The sequence below is a fragment of the Lonchura striata genome, chromosome 1 (genome assembly GCF_050655825.1).
Source record: "Lonchura striata isolate lonStrDom1 chromosome 1, ASM5065582v1, whole genome shotgun sequence".
Taxonomy (NCBI): domain Eukaryota; kingdom Metazoa; phylum Chordata; class Aves; order Passeriformes; family Estrildidae; genus Lonchura; species Lonchura striata.
In genome coordinates, this window is record NC_140703.1 from 638,949 (window position 1) to 653,434 (window position 14,486).

The 14,486-nt window shown below is 42.3% G+C and overlaps 1 long non-coding RNA gene and 1 pseudogene across 1 annotated transcript; one reads left to right on the plus strand and one right to left on the minus strand.

Annotated features, from left to right (window-relative positions):
* Positions 1 to 849: 849 nt before the first annotated feature.
* LOC144248497 (uncharacterized) lies at positions 850 to 5,467 on the plus strand. Its single transcript, XR_014952930.1, has 3 exons — positions 850 to 4,030; positions 4,283 to 4,360; positions 4,849 to 5,467. It is a non-coding gene; the product is annotated as an uncharacterized LOC144248497 (long non-coding RNA).
* Positions 5,468 to 10,002: 4,535 nt separating this feature from the next.
* LOC146768545 (uncharacterized) lies at positions 10,003 to 13,785 on the minus strand (annotated as a pseudogene).
* Between the last annotated feature and the right edge of the window lie 701 nt (positions 13,786 to 14,486).

Consider the following 14,486-nt stretch of genomic DNA (forward strand, 5'->3'; position numbering starts at 1 on the left):
GTATTGGAGCCAAAATTGTATACATTTCTAAGCAACTACAGCATTTTGCTTTATTTTCTTAAATCTGTTTCAGAGCTTTGATCAAATTGCACTCTCCAATTGTTTTCCAAAGGGTGTAATAAGAGAAAAAAAATAACCATTTTTATAACGAAATTTCAAGCAAATAAAATCCTTAAAGGAAATTTGATTCTGTAAATGAGGACTAGGAAGAGGAAGGTCATAAGAAGTTACATCATCGGAGTTTAACCATCCCCTTAGCACACTGATCTAAAACAGGAAAAGCGTATGAAAAACTGCAGAGGTGTCTTCTGAGAAGGTATATGCACATTTCACATACTTCTTGTTCTGTATCTTTCTTCTAAACAGTGATTAAAGCAGCTCCCAGTACAGATCTGTAACAAATTCATGAGCAAATCTGATAAAACGTGTCTTTGAGTAAACTGTGAACCTAACCTGACAACTAAGATAAATAGTTTGTCAGTTGATCTAACCACACCATTCTTTTCTCCTGTATCTGGTTTCTTTTCTTCAGAATTAACCCAGTACTTTCTCCCCCATCGTGCTTTACAAACAACCTCCCTATCTGCTTTTTGTGCCCTATGAAGCCAAGAGGAGCAGTGATGCACAGGAACACTGAAACTCCAATGTCTGGTCAACTAAATCTGGATGATGCTCTTTAGGAGCAGCAGAATGATTTTTCTAACTGCAGAAACTGTTATAATACCACTTATTTAAACTTGATTTCCTGTTCACTTGTGAATTGATTATTTGACCTTAAATTGTTATGTTTTTTTTGACCATAAAGCCAGTTCTGATTTGCTGAGTTGATGCAGTAGAAAATACTTATATTTACATTGTCCAGCTGTTCGCAGGTAAAGTTGCATGATTCAATAGCCACTGGACATGCTGAGTTCTGACTGGCGTGTTAAAATTTTTCTAATATGTGGGAACTCAAAATGTCTCTCAGACATTTTTAGAGGTTCCAGGCCTTGGTCAGAGGCATTCTAGACCCTGGCAGACAGCTGAAAAACAGCTGTGATTTTGAGTTTGAGCCATGGAATGAATTGCCAACTTTGGAGGTGGAACAAGCAATCACAAAAGGTTAGATAGTATAGTAAAAGTAGTTACAAAGTAGAGGGGAAATTTTTTTAGTATTGTACAGGGGGGTTTTCACTTTGTAGGTGGGGGTCAGAAGTTCTAAGATGGAGGAAAGTGGGCTGATCCTGTTCTTCCTCCTTCTTTTTCCTTACCTCCATGTTCTTGGTGATGTTGGCACTGACAGATCGGTTTAGAGTAGAAAAACACTTGGCAACGTAGGTAGTAGGTATTGGGGAATAATTGTAAACATGTTATACGTAATATATCTTATAAAAGATAGCAGCAGCCCTGGGCGGAGAGGGAGACGAAGAAGACAGCAGATCGAGAGGATGTCAGGGGGTGTGTGTGCCTCTACCCAGGCCGCTGATCAAACAGCCGCAGTCCAAGAACATAATCTGTTAGATAACTAGCGATAAACTGCCTTGAGACCGAACAGCTAAAGCCTGCGGAGTTTTTCTTTGGAAGCACGGGTGGGAGGAGGAATTTCACCACCACATGAGACCCCAGAGCAAGGCCGGGGTTCTCACAGTAATAAAGATGCACCCTTTGTTTATCCACCTTTGTCATTTATACATCCAGCTGTGAAGCTCTCCAGCTTTGCAGTGCTGTTTACTAGGACAATTGAATACCATAACTTCCCAAATTTTGTGTACGTGACCAATCAATATGCAGATTTTATAGCCATAATTTCACACACAGATAATTTGTTAATCGGGCTGCACGCTAAGCTGAGGAAAGCAACACAGCAAATAGTTTTTGCTTTTTTGATAGTTTCTGCCATGTTGAGCTCCCATTCTGTCCATTGGTAATGATTGTACCTCTCATGGGAGGAAATCTGACGGACAAACATACAAAACAATCCACTATTTGGCATAGAGGGAACTAACAACAATAACAGAAGTTTAATATTTTGCTTTCTTTGTCACCTAAGGGTGTGAAAGGTATTCTAGTTCATTGAGTTTATATTCTGCCGCTGATCTTTAGCTGAGGGACACAAAGATATATGTGTTATGCGTGTTTGCATATTTATGTGTTTATATATGCATGTAGATATAGACATATAAAAACACATAAATACACACAGGTGGGGGTGTATGTATATGTATGTATTTATATATATATATATGCCTGAGGTCATATGTGTGTGGGATTCAGTTTGTGTTCTGTTAAACCCAGCCCTCTGTGTGTGTGTGTTTGCACCTCGTCCACAGGAGCTGGTTACAGTGCTGGCTATTGAACTGTTGTTGTTTTCAAGCTGTAATTTATTTGGTAATGATATACAATGTTTCACAGTGATAAGGAGTCAATAATGAATATGTTATGCTTTAACATCATAAAGACATCCTTAGGAAAAAGTCCCTGTCTTTCTCCAACAGTGATCCATATGGTGTGCTACTAAAAGGAGAAGATCTCTGAGTGAACAAATGTGAAATAATACAGACTTAATCTTTATTGCTCTTTTCCTATCAAGATAGCCTTTGTTGTCTGGCCTATGAAGACACTGCAAGACTACTCACTCATACAGCATTGTTTTATTGTTCACTTTTATTTTCTCTAAAGCAGACCGGGGTTGTTTTTTTCTTTTTCCTTTGCATATGTCTTAAGAAGTTGACCTTTAGCTTTACTAATGCAATTAATAGTTTTTGCTTCCTATCTCCTATAAATGATGTTGGTGAAATAGGTCACCTGATTTCATGTTCTAGTAGGTACAGTCAGAGAAAATTCTGGATATGTAAATTATCATATTTAATTAGCATTATTTCTATCCTCTTTATTACACATTTTGCAATACTATTGATTGTTGGACCTAGAGTATCTTTTGTCCTCAAGCCACACACCTAGAAGTCACCTAAATCTTCATTTTTTCTGAGGATAATTCAGCTTGGAATAATTTTTTTAAATCTAGATTAAGAGTAAATAATTTAAATGGAAGTTTTGACAGGACCACACGTATAAGGTTTTGAAGTATTTCAAGACTACGAAAAATTGCTACCCTGTCATCTGACTTTTTAGTCTTTATCTAAGACATAAACCACATGTTTGTTTGATGTTTGATTTTTTGTCCTAAAAGGAGTAGGTGCTTTATCAATAGACTTTATTTTAATCAATACTGCCTCGATTATTCCCTACATGAATCCAATTTTTATTTCTACTGTCTAGAGTGGGAAAATATGAGAAAGAGTTCCCCACATCAAATCCATCTGCATCATCTCAGAGGCTGCCTTCAGTAGCTTAAACATGACTAAACCCCTCCCACTGTTACACTGGAAAGAGTCTTGATGACTCAAAACTTTAAAAAAACCTTGTCGTTTTCACTCCATTTAAATGTGTCACTTTTAATAGCAAAACAAGTAGAGAAATTCCAATGTGAACTCATTTTAGAGCAATGACCAAGTATTATGAATATTTGACTGTATTTAATCTTTCAGCTCCTTTTCTTATTGCATCCTTAACCCTACTCCTGAAGGGACTTGGATTTAAATACAGTAGAATTTCCAGTGTTGAGCAAATCTCTGGTTTCATACCTGAAGATCTCCTTAGTTCAAAAATCCACTTTGTAATTAATTTTATTTATGCTGTGCAACTCTGCTTTCCCAGATATTAAAAAGCATATTGGCAAAGAATATGACATTATTTCTTGAATAAAATGACAGGAAGTAATGCAGCAAGATTTTCTGCCTTGAGAGTCACCTGACTTCTCCATTCAGTGACTTTATATTCCTATTCAGGGATTATTATACCTAAGAATCCAGAGTATAGCCAAGAGAATAGTAATAGAGAAGTTCTAACTGTAATGCTGATTTTCTACTGTTTGTTACTATTTCCTCACCCATAAAAGGCACTTGTAATTAATTTTCTGTTCCCTAGGACCACCTGTAGAAGTAAACTTCACTATTGGTGATGAGATTTAAACACGAAGAAAAAAAGCTGGGTAAGTATGAAGTTGTTAAACTCGCTGTCACAAGACTGTATTGTTGAAGACTGTTACAGGGATGATGGGAGTCTGGGATAAGTTTAGCTATGAAAACTTAGTTCCATTTCATCAAGGAGGCTTAAAAGAAGACCCAAATTGGGTTGTTTTTTTTTGCTGTTGTTGTTGGGTTTTTTTTGGTTTTTTTTTTTTTTAAACTGAATATTTTTGGAAAAAATATGAAGTAGTTATCTCTGACATTTCTATTGACAGGTGGCCAAGACATGTCTGGGGAATCGTAATGATTCAACATCTCGTTTGGAAGCAGCAGAAACAGAGACAAGCTTTCAGGTATTCTCTTCCAGAGTAATTTTTGGGGTTTTACTAAAAGGTCTCATGAGATTCAGTTACTTAAAGTAGACTTACACATTCTTCACCAAGTTCTGTCTCAAAAGAGAAGACTACTTAATTCAGACTTTGACTGTGTCTGATTGTAATTGATCTGTTCAAAATTATTTCTGGCTGGTAACAATTTGCAAACTATTAAATATTTAGAAAGCTGGTAGTCAAATTACTTAATTTGACAGTGTCATGTGTATAGCCCTGGAAGCAGGAGTAAGGAGAGTTTTCCAAAATAATTAAATATTAAATACCTATGTGGTTGTTTATATATATATATATAATATGCAGTGATATGAAGCTGTATGTAGCATCAGACTTGTATGGTTTTGCACTTAGAGATCAGGACCCTTTTCTAGGGACAATTCCAATTTTAACAGACTTTTTTATTTCTGTTTATGTATATATGTATTCTATACACCATATTTTTACCTTTACAGAAGTTTCGCAGCCCTCCATGGACTAAACCTGAAGATGAAAAATCACCTGAAGAAAAAGAGAAAAAATACAAAGAATCAGTTAGTACACCAGAATAAAAACTCTAAATGCTACTAACCTACATTGAAAAATGCCAATCACTTCCATTTTCATGTTCTGCTAGCACAAAGGCATGAAATGTCCCAGGTTTCTAAAGCATGCATTTTTCACTATTTTATGAATGTCTGTAAATTAGTCTATAACAGACCAGTTAGTACCTTCCAGCAATAATCCAAAATTGATGTTTGAAGAAGTGCTTTGTAATGCAGTCCAGTTTTTGAACTCTTGTTCTACCTTATCAGTAATTGTATACTATAAATTACCCATTTCGTAAACAACAGTCATTCTCAAGTATATTTCTCACTGTTTTATTTCATGTAATTTTGTGGCAGATTAGTTCTAATATTAAGAGGCAGTCAATGTGGAGGGGGGAAGATATCTGTGTAACCATATTTGAAGTACAATCCTTAAGTGCAACTGCAAAAAGACAACTGTGTGTGTGGGGGGTCCATGTATGCTTACCTTTTAGTAATTCCATCTCAAATCTAATTACTTACACAATAAAATATGCTTATTTTCTTCTTTCTTTCCTCAGTGCTATCTTAACTAGTTCATTTTTGAACACTGAAAAGCTGACAGAATTGGATTTTAAGGGATGGAGATGGAGAGAATCATTACTTTAAGGATTCAAGCAAAAAAAATGTGCAGGTGGTACTGAGTTACAGTGTCATAGCTTGGATGGCAGCCGTGGGAAGTCGGTTTCATCCCTTGTGTTTGTGCTGATCTCGACGGGATGGAATACACTTCCAAGGGGAAAGCCCTGTTTGGTCCACTACAGTTGGCCTTTGATCCCTCCATCGGGGAGGACTGATTGGAATCAGCTCTGTCACTCATGGATTCTTTCAGTTTCTCCTTAGTCACACTATGACAAGAAAGCAGAAAAGAAAGGGAGAAGAGAGAATGTTTTTCTTTTTTGGGTGCATGTCATTATTGGTCTAATTTAAGAATTCATATGCCATATCTTTTTGAGATGCACATCTTTCAGGAATGGTTGGAATAGTAAACTGCCTGATGCAATGCTATCTATCCCTAGCAAGAATTGTCTTAAGCATTTGTAACTTGTAAACTTCCACCTTGGTCTTAATGCACACCTCAGCACATTTTCAACTAGATTTGAAGTAGTTATAATAATTTACTTTGTCTTGCTTTGTATCAGTTTAAAAGCAAATAGACAAATCTTTAACTTAGTGATGCTCTGTCTTCAGTTTTAGCATTTAAGACTTTACCTCTCCTTCAACAGTCTCCTTCAATACCTCCTTGTCCTTGCTGGTGTGAAAAATGCATATTTTATGATTGGCTTTTCGCAAAGGCTATAATGAATATTCTATGTGTAATGTTAGAACGTTATGCTGTGTTAATTCACTTAAGTAGTGTGTTAAATACAGTTTTAGGTTCTAACCTAATGTTAAAATAGAGACTATGTATGTGGGGAAGTTTTTTTTTAGGAATGAGATACTTACTTCAAAGAACACCTAAATCTTCCAAAGCAGAGGAATTTATGGCTTTTATCAGAAGAAGTTAATTTCTTCAGGCCTTACTCAGACTCAAAGATGCCAGGGGATTAAAGGAAACAATTAACATACAACAAACAGAGTTTCTTGTTTAAAATAGAATGCATTCGTAACCATAAAAGATATATAAATATGCAACAAGTATATTAGTTTAAGGGTGATTCCTTTATTCACAAGTCATGCTTTTCGTAACTTAATGTCCGAGAACATCCGGACGTCCGTAATTCTTTACTTTTTTTATTGTCTTGTAATTGTCCTAACTCTAAACTTTAGTACTCTAGTGATATTATTATTTTTATAACCATTTTATTATTATTAAACTTTTAAACTTTTAAAAACCAAGTGATTAGCGTTTTTCACACTGGTATGAGTAATCTTTCACCCTGACATTTTGTATGTGCTCCTCTACTCAAAGATAGATAGTTGCAGTTTCTCTGCCTTTTTTAAAACTAAAAAACCTCATGAGCTGACCAAATGATGACAAAGTACAGCTTAAGACTATCCATGTTAAGAGCCAAAAGACACGAAATCGTGGCTATGAAATTAATCAGGTAAGAGATATGTGGCTCTTTGCATTTGATCCTAAATCTTGCTGAAGACAGTCTGCTTTCTTTCAAAATTTTCAGTGGGCAAGACACTTGTGGTTTTGTCATATCTACAGCTGGCATTAATTTCTAGTGATGCTAAAAGCAGCATTTCTTTGCATGTGACAGACCTTAACTGAGAAGGTCACTGGAACTCTGTTTCAGTCACCTGTCAAGAAAGGATCTGCACTGCGCAGTGGTTGAAGCCCTCCAGCAGGACGAAAGCCAACGAGCACAATGCTTCCTGTAGCTTTAGAAAGAAGCCTTTGTCAGCAGGATCCCCTTCATCAGGCAGCCTGGAGTAGATACTATCCACAGGGCTCCTTGGCTGCCTTGGTCACGGGTTCTTGCCTACAGGCTTTGGACTTGCTCGTGGCTGTTCTTCAAACACGGCTCCTCACGTGGAATCCACTTCTTGGTGCAGAGGGCAATCCCTCCATCTCCCCTTCCTCCCCTGTATCTTCTGACCAGGCTGGAGCTCTCAGTAGTGACACTGCAGTCATGGGATTCATCCCACCACATCCCAGAGATGCAAAAGGCCGTAACTTTCCTGCAGCACAGCGGCTTCCAGCTCCTCCTGTTTCTTGCCCGTGCTGCAGGTGTTGATGGAAGGCGCCTCAGCCTGCCTGTCAGCCGTGTCACCTTCCCAGAGGAACACCCCTTTTCTTCCTTTCTCACAATTTTCTGGTGTTTTCCCGCCAGCTTTTATTCCCTTGGCTTTCCTGACAAAGCCAACCCTAGACTTGCCTTGGCCTCTTACCACTCCCTGGCACTTCACTGCCTTGCATGCCCATCTCCCGCCTTGGATAAATGAGGTTTTTGTTTTAAATTGGTAACTATTTTTATATTAAGAGTTAATAATGTAAGGGCTTTTTAATTATATGGATTATTTGTAATGTTTTTTATTGGTATATTAAGTAAGTAGGTAAAAAATGGATTTTTTTGAGAAGTGCTAGATAAATACAAAGTATTTAAACTTGAAACTTTAGTGAAAGTTACTTAAATGTTTGTTTTAGGTTGGTTAATTGGTAAAGTGATATAATTAAAAGTAAATAAAGTAAATAGAGTAGAAGTATAATATTTGATAGAATTTTATACTTTGAAAGTTATTAAATAAGATTTTTATAATATTGATTTTTATATTTATAAAGAAACCTAAAGTTTATATATTTTGGTGGGTGCAGTACAAGACGTCAGGTGTAAGTTGCAATTCTTGCATAATCTACATTTGTATTTACATAGTGTAATTTATCTGTGTATTTACATTGGTGTTTTGTGGAGTGGTGAGTGTGTTTTTTGTGTGATCTGGTTTTATGTTCCTTATTGAAATTTACTTGGGTTTTTGTACTTGTTGAGATATAAGTAAACTTTATGTTTTGATATAAGAAATAAGTATTGTTAAGTTTTGTTTTATAAAATTGTATAGACTTGCAAGATAATGGTATAAGTTGTTATAATTTTTCAGTTATAAGCATGAAGAAATATAAGAATAAAATAATATATGTAGTAAAGAAGAAATTGATAATAATTAGGAATTACTTAGATAATATCTATAATTAGTAACATAGGTGAAATTATATCATTAGTAAGTATTAAAAGATGGTACATTATTTTAGAGTTTTTAACAATTGATAAATGTTAAATTAGTAGTAAGTTAAATAATTATGTGTGGATAATGATTTTTTAAGTTTAAAATAATAAGTTTATTTGTTATATTGATAAAGTTAAATTGTTAAGTTAAAATTATTTGAATTTTATTTTTGACGCAGAAAATATTTGGGTTTCCTGTTAATTATTTTATTTAGGTAGATATAGGGTTAGGTTATAGTTTAAATTTTAATTGGTGTATGTTACTTAATATATTTTTATATAATGTTTTTAAAAATAGTAGTTAAGAGTAAAAATGTTAGGATTAAAGATGAATCACATTATTTAATAATTGGATTTTTTAGAAGTGTTTTTAGAATATATTTGAATATAGTAAACTTTTTTTTAAAGATTTGAAAGTGGTTATGGACAGGATTGTGAGTTTGGATTTGGATATTGAGAGTGTGAAGGTGGAGGAAATGTATGAGAGAGCGATTACTTAGTGTGAAACTTAGAAAAAGAAATTAATGTTGTAGTTGAGTTTTATATTGAAGTGATTTTGTAATAATAACTGAGGAAAGTGATCAGATTAACAGTTTGGAGGAGGTTTTTAATGAAATATATTTTTTTTAGTCTTGAAAAATATTTAAAACTATGAGATAAATTTAGGTTAAATTATAGAGTTAGTGTAGAGATTAGTTAGAGAGTTAACTTGTTTTAAGAGCTGTAAAAGTAGAGAAAAAAAAAGTAGGAATTAGAAATTTTATGTAAGAGTAGAGATTGTAATGAAGAACAGAATTTTTGATGAAATTGATGATACAATACACTGTATTTTTTTTACTTCTGAATAGGCGTTTGGTAGTGTTTTCTTTTAGTTGTTTTAATTTGAGTTGTTTTATTTTTTTTAAGAATATTAACCATATACTGTATAGTTTAGAGAAGTGATTTTTAATAAAACTTAGGATAGGTTATATTAAATAACATTTAAATTTAGATTGAATGAATTTTGATAGTAAGGAATAATAAACTTAATTTTAATAGATAAAAAGAAACTTAATGTATTTATTTAAATGTATTGACATTTAATTTTGTTTGATTTTATTAACACTTAACATATTGAATGTTGTTATTTATAAATATTGAAGGTATTTTAAGTCTTTTGGTTTTGGAGACATTTTAGCTTGTTGAGTTAAGATTATTACTTATATCTTTACAGGGTGGTTTTATTTATTGGGAAATATGTTTCTCAGTAATAGATTTTTATTTATGTTACATTTTAAATGGTACTAATTTGTGTAGTGGGTTTTGTTAAATGTAGGATATTGATTAGATTGTTTTATATTTTTTGTGGGCTTGGACAAATATTTATCTATACAGTTAGGCTTTTCTATATTTGAAGTAAGTTTTGATGGGGTTTTTTTTTAAGAGTTATTGATTTAGAATTTTAAGAATATTTGGTGTTTGGAATAAATAAAATCGGGGGTTTTTTGGATACGGTCGAGCTGTATTTTTAGTGTTAGCAAGGACTAGTTTTGGTACGTTATTTTGATTTTTTTTGTTTGCTTACGGGGAGGGTCTCCTGTTAGATGTGGAAGCCTGAGACTGGCACAAGGACTTTTTATCTAATGCTTGATGAGTCTGTTTTATGGGGAGGAGGTGTTATTTTAAGTTTTATAAAATACACTGAGAATTAGTTAAAATCATGGAAGAAACATTATGGTAATTAAAGGGTGCTACGTTTGAAGAGCTATAAATCTTTTTAAATACCTGCTTGATGTAAGGTGAGCTTAATCTCCTTTTTCTGCCCCAGAAAGCATCGGGCACGTCCACATCGATGGCACCACCTCTGCCTACTGCTCCTGCTCCACCTGACCAAAAGCAAGAGCAAAAGTTGGTTGGGCTTTAAGAACTTGCAATAACTTTGAAGCAAAATAAATCCCATTTTCCCCTGTGTTTTTTCCTTTCAGGTGCTGCACTCACCTCTGCAGACACGCACCGAGCTCTCGCTGCAGGAACCCGTCAGGCCTCGGTGGCTGTGAGTTCATGTTCTTCTCCCTGGGGAAGAGGAGAAGAATGTGATTAAATAAGTAAATAAATAAATAAATAAATAAATAATTGCTGAGGAATTGCAGAAATGTTTTCTGGAGCCTTTCCCCTTCGGTGCCCCTGTGCTGTGTGGGACACGGGCAGAGGAGCCTCGGGCTGGAAAGGGGCAGGAGAAAGGCAAAGGGACCCCCCAGTGTCCCCAGGGCACCGTGGGGACAGAACGGACACTGCGCGGGCACGGGGAGGCGAGGAGTGACAGTCTGGGCCAAAATCCCAGCTCACCCCAGGGAAATTAGTGAGGGACATTTTGGAGGGGAAAGCTGAGGTCACGAGTTCACCCAGCCCGGCCACGTTGTGTTTGCACAAAGAGGCACCAGAGGTGAAGGTCAATCCTGAGCCAACCCTGCTCAACCTCTAAGTCCCAGAATAAATCCTACAAGCTGCCCACTGAGGGACTAAAAATACATAAAAGAGAACCAAGAGCATTCCGAGAGCAAACCAGAAGGTTCCTGGGAATCCCGTTGCAGTGATGTCACAGCCTTTTTGACAGAGCTGTAAGATTTTTATTTCAATGCTGCGTTTCTCTCCTGGGATCATTCACTCCGTGGGCTGTGGGGATTTTTCGGGTTTGAACTCCCTCACAGTGGCCCTGACACTGCTCAGAAGCTGGAGGAAGAGCAGAGCCAGTGCTCCTGGCAGGGGCAGGGAGTTTTCCCCCAGAGCAGATCCAGCAGCTGCCCTCCAGCCCGGCCAGGAGGGATCTGCTTTGGCTCCTGCAGGGACAGAACGTGTTCAGGTGCTCCAGGTGACATTCCAGCAGCCTCATCTCCCATCCCTGTTCCTGCCCCTCCTGCTCTCAGCTCCTGCCCCACCAGCTGTGCCAAGGGAATTTGTCCCACCAGCAGCAGGGGAAGGACAAGAGCTCCCACCCTGGCACTTGGATTGTCCCGCTGGGGGATGCTGCCTGCTGGGATTTAGATCATTCCATACATTTGGCTGCTGAAATTTCCCAGCCCAGGGGCTTTAGCACAAAGATTGTTCTTTGTATGGTGCCTGGATTTGGGGTTCAGTATCAGCTTTGCTAGTTCAGATGAATTATACCCACAGCCCCAGGTTCCCTGCTGAATTCCTGCTGGAATAACCTGACAGTGCCTCGTGGAGATTGGAAATTCCCATGCAGAGCTGCCACTTTAGCACCAGCTGTGTCAGGAACCAGCAGAGGTTCCAGGGAAGCTCAGTGGGATCAGGACAAGGACAGGTCTCTATTCCACAGAACTTGCTATTTAAAACCCTCATCCCCCAGCCCCAGGGATGTGTCTGGGGTCACTTGACAGAGTTCCCTGGAATTCAACTGATTTCACTCCCCGGAGCTCAGGCTCCAGTTGATGTTTTAAAGCAGGACAAGGCAGTGGCTGGATGAGCTCCCGGCCTGTGCTGAGGCAGAACATCTCTCCTGCAGAAGCTCAGCTCCTTTCAGAGCCTCGGCAGTGGCCTCTGCATGTCCTTTCCCCTCAGGAAAGGGATGCACATCCCTGCCTGCAGCACATCTCCAGTGGGACCCACCTGTGAGAGTTTTCCATCCCTTCTGCACCTCCAGCTGGCTCCCTGGAAATCTCCAAACGTAATTGCACTCCAACCTCTGATTTCAAGGCATCTCCAAGGCTCTTGCTTGGCATTTAGTACCTGTGAAGGAAGATTGCCTTGGCTCAAATGCTGCTGGTGAATGATAGCCTCCGGCTGGAAAAGAGGGAGGAGATTTGGGGTGGCTGGAACATACCTGGCAGCTGTGTGGGAGGTCAGAAACAGGGATTGCTGTCAGAGCCCCTCTGCAAACGGCCGTGCCTCCATTCCCAGGTAATGCCAGCCGTTCCCTGGGGTCCCTGTGGGCTGTCGGTGGCGTCTGTCCGGGCTGAAGCATCCCTGCGTGCCTGTGGGGAGCAGCCCCTGGCCGAGGAGCCGCGGGCAGCCCTTCAGCCGTGTCCGTGCCAGCGCTGTCCCGTGCGCCGGTGCCCGTGCCGGGACGTGCGCTCGGCACGCTGCGAGCCACGGGCAGGGCACGGCAGCTCCCGCCCCGCAGAGCCAAGGACAGGAGGTGCTCTCTGCCCTTCGGAGCTCCGGCTCCTCCAGCCCCGCACCGGGCACAGCCGGAGCGGGAGCAGCGGCCCCGGCGGAGCGGCCGCTCCCGGCCGCGGCGCCGCAGCCCCGCTCGTCCGGCGGGGCTCCCCCGGGGATGCGGACACGGGGCGGGGGAGGCGGGCGCTGCTGCTCGCAGGGGAGCGCGGTGGCCACGGGGCTACCGGGGCGGGGGGGCTCGGCATCCCGCGGGGGCTGCGGGGCGGCTCCGTGTCCGCCCGCGGGGCCGGAAGCGGCGCATCGGGAGCGGCGGTGCCGATGGGGTCCCGGCCCCGACGCAGCCCCAGCTCCCCGCGGCCACAGCGAGAACGGGACCCGAGCCCCGGCGGGACCCGAGCCCCGGGCCGGCCGCAGCTGGAGCGGCGGCGCCCGTCCCGGAGCGGCTCCTCCCGGCCGCGGCGCTGCCGGTCCCGATCCCAGCCCCGATCCCGCCTCGACCCCCCGGCCCCGGCACCCCCTCCCTGCCCGCCGAGGAAGGAGCGGCTCCGCCCGGCTCCCCCAGCAGACACCGGCGGGACCAGAACCCAAATCCCGATCCCGATCTCAGCTGAGCGCCTCGGACGCCGCGCAGGCCGGGAGCTGCCCCGATCCGATCCCCGCACGGAGCTCCGAGCGCCGGTCCCGCCGCAGTCCGTCCGAGCATCCACACAGAACACGGGGCGGGCGCGGAGCCGCCGCCATTTACGGGCGGGGGGCGGGGCCGGGGGCGGGGCCAGCACAGGTGCGCGCACAGGTGCGCGGGGCCCCAGCGCGCCTGCGCGGGGCGGGGCCGCGGGTATTTAAACCGCGGGGCGAGCCCGGCGGAGCCATTTGGTGCTGGGCGCTCGGAGCGGGAGGTTGCGGCCGGTCGGGCTCTATATCTCTTTTTCTTTTGCTTTTGTTGCGCGTTTCTTTTCTTTTGTATTTTTTTTTCTCTATGCCTCTCTTATCGACCCTCCCTTCCTCCCCTCCCCCACCCCCTACACCCTCCCCCCCCCCAAACCCCCCCCCCTCCCTCTCCCCCCTAGCCCTCCCCTCCCTCCCTCCCGGGCGGGCCCCCCTACTCTCCTTTCCTTGTCCTCCCTCTCTATTCCCCTACTCACCCCTACGCTACCCTGTTCCTCCATCCTTTCCCTGTTCCTTCTCTCCCCAGCCGGGCTCCCCCGTGCCCCCTCTCCCTGCTCCCCCCCACGCGCTCCCGGTTCCTCCTGCCGCCTTTCCGTGATACCTTTCCCCCTCCACATATTCCGCCTCCTTCCCCAAAGCTGCCTTCAATCTTTCTCTTCCTTCACCCTGCCTTCCCCCAGCCCCCTGCACACCCCGACCTGCCCCCACCTGCCCCCTGTCCCTGTCACCCTCCCCTTGAGCGCCCCCTCTGCTCCCCTGTTCTCGTTCCCCATTCCCCTTTTCCTTCTTTCCTCGCAGCCGCGGGGCTCGGGGCGCCGCAGAATAAAGCCCAGAGGGCCGGAGCCGGCGCCCCCCGCCCTCGCTGGGGTCCCCACACGGGGCCGGAGCCGCTCTGCGGGTCCCCCCATTGCAGTCTAATACACGGCCCGACACTGCCGGGGTGCGGCTTTCCCGACATCACACTGGGGGTCGGGCTGGGGGTCGGGAGGGGGTCCTGGGGGGAGGAGGGTGGGGGGGTTAGGAAGGGCCCCCTCATTAGGAGGGGGTCCCGGGGGAGGAGGGTGGGGGGGGGGA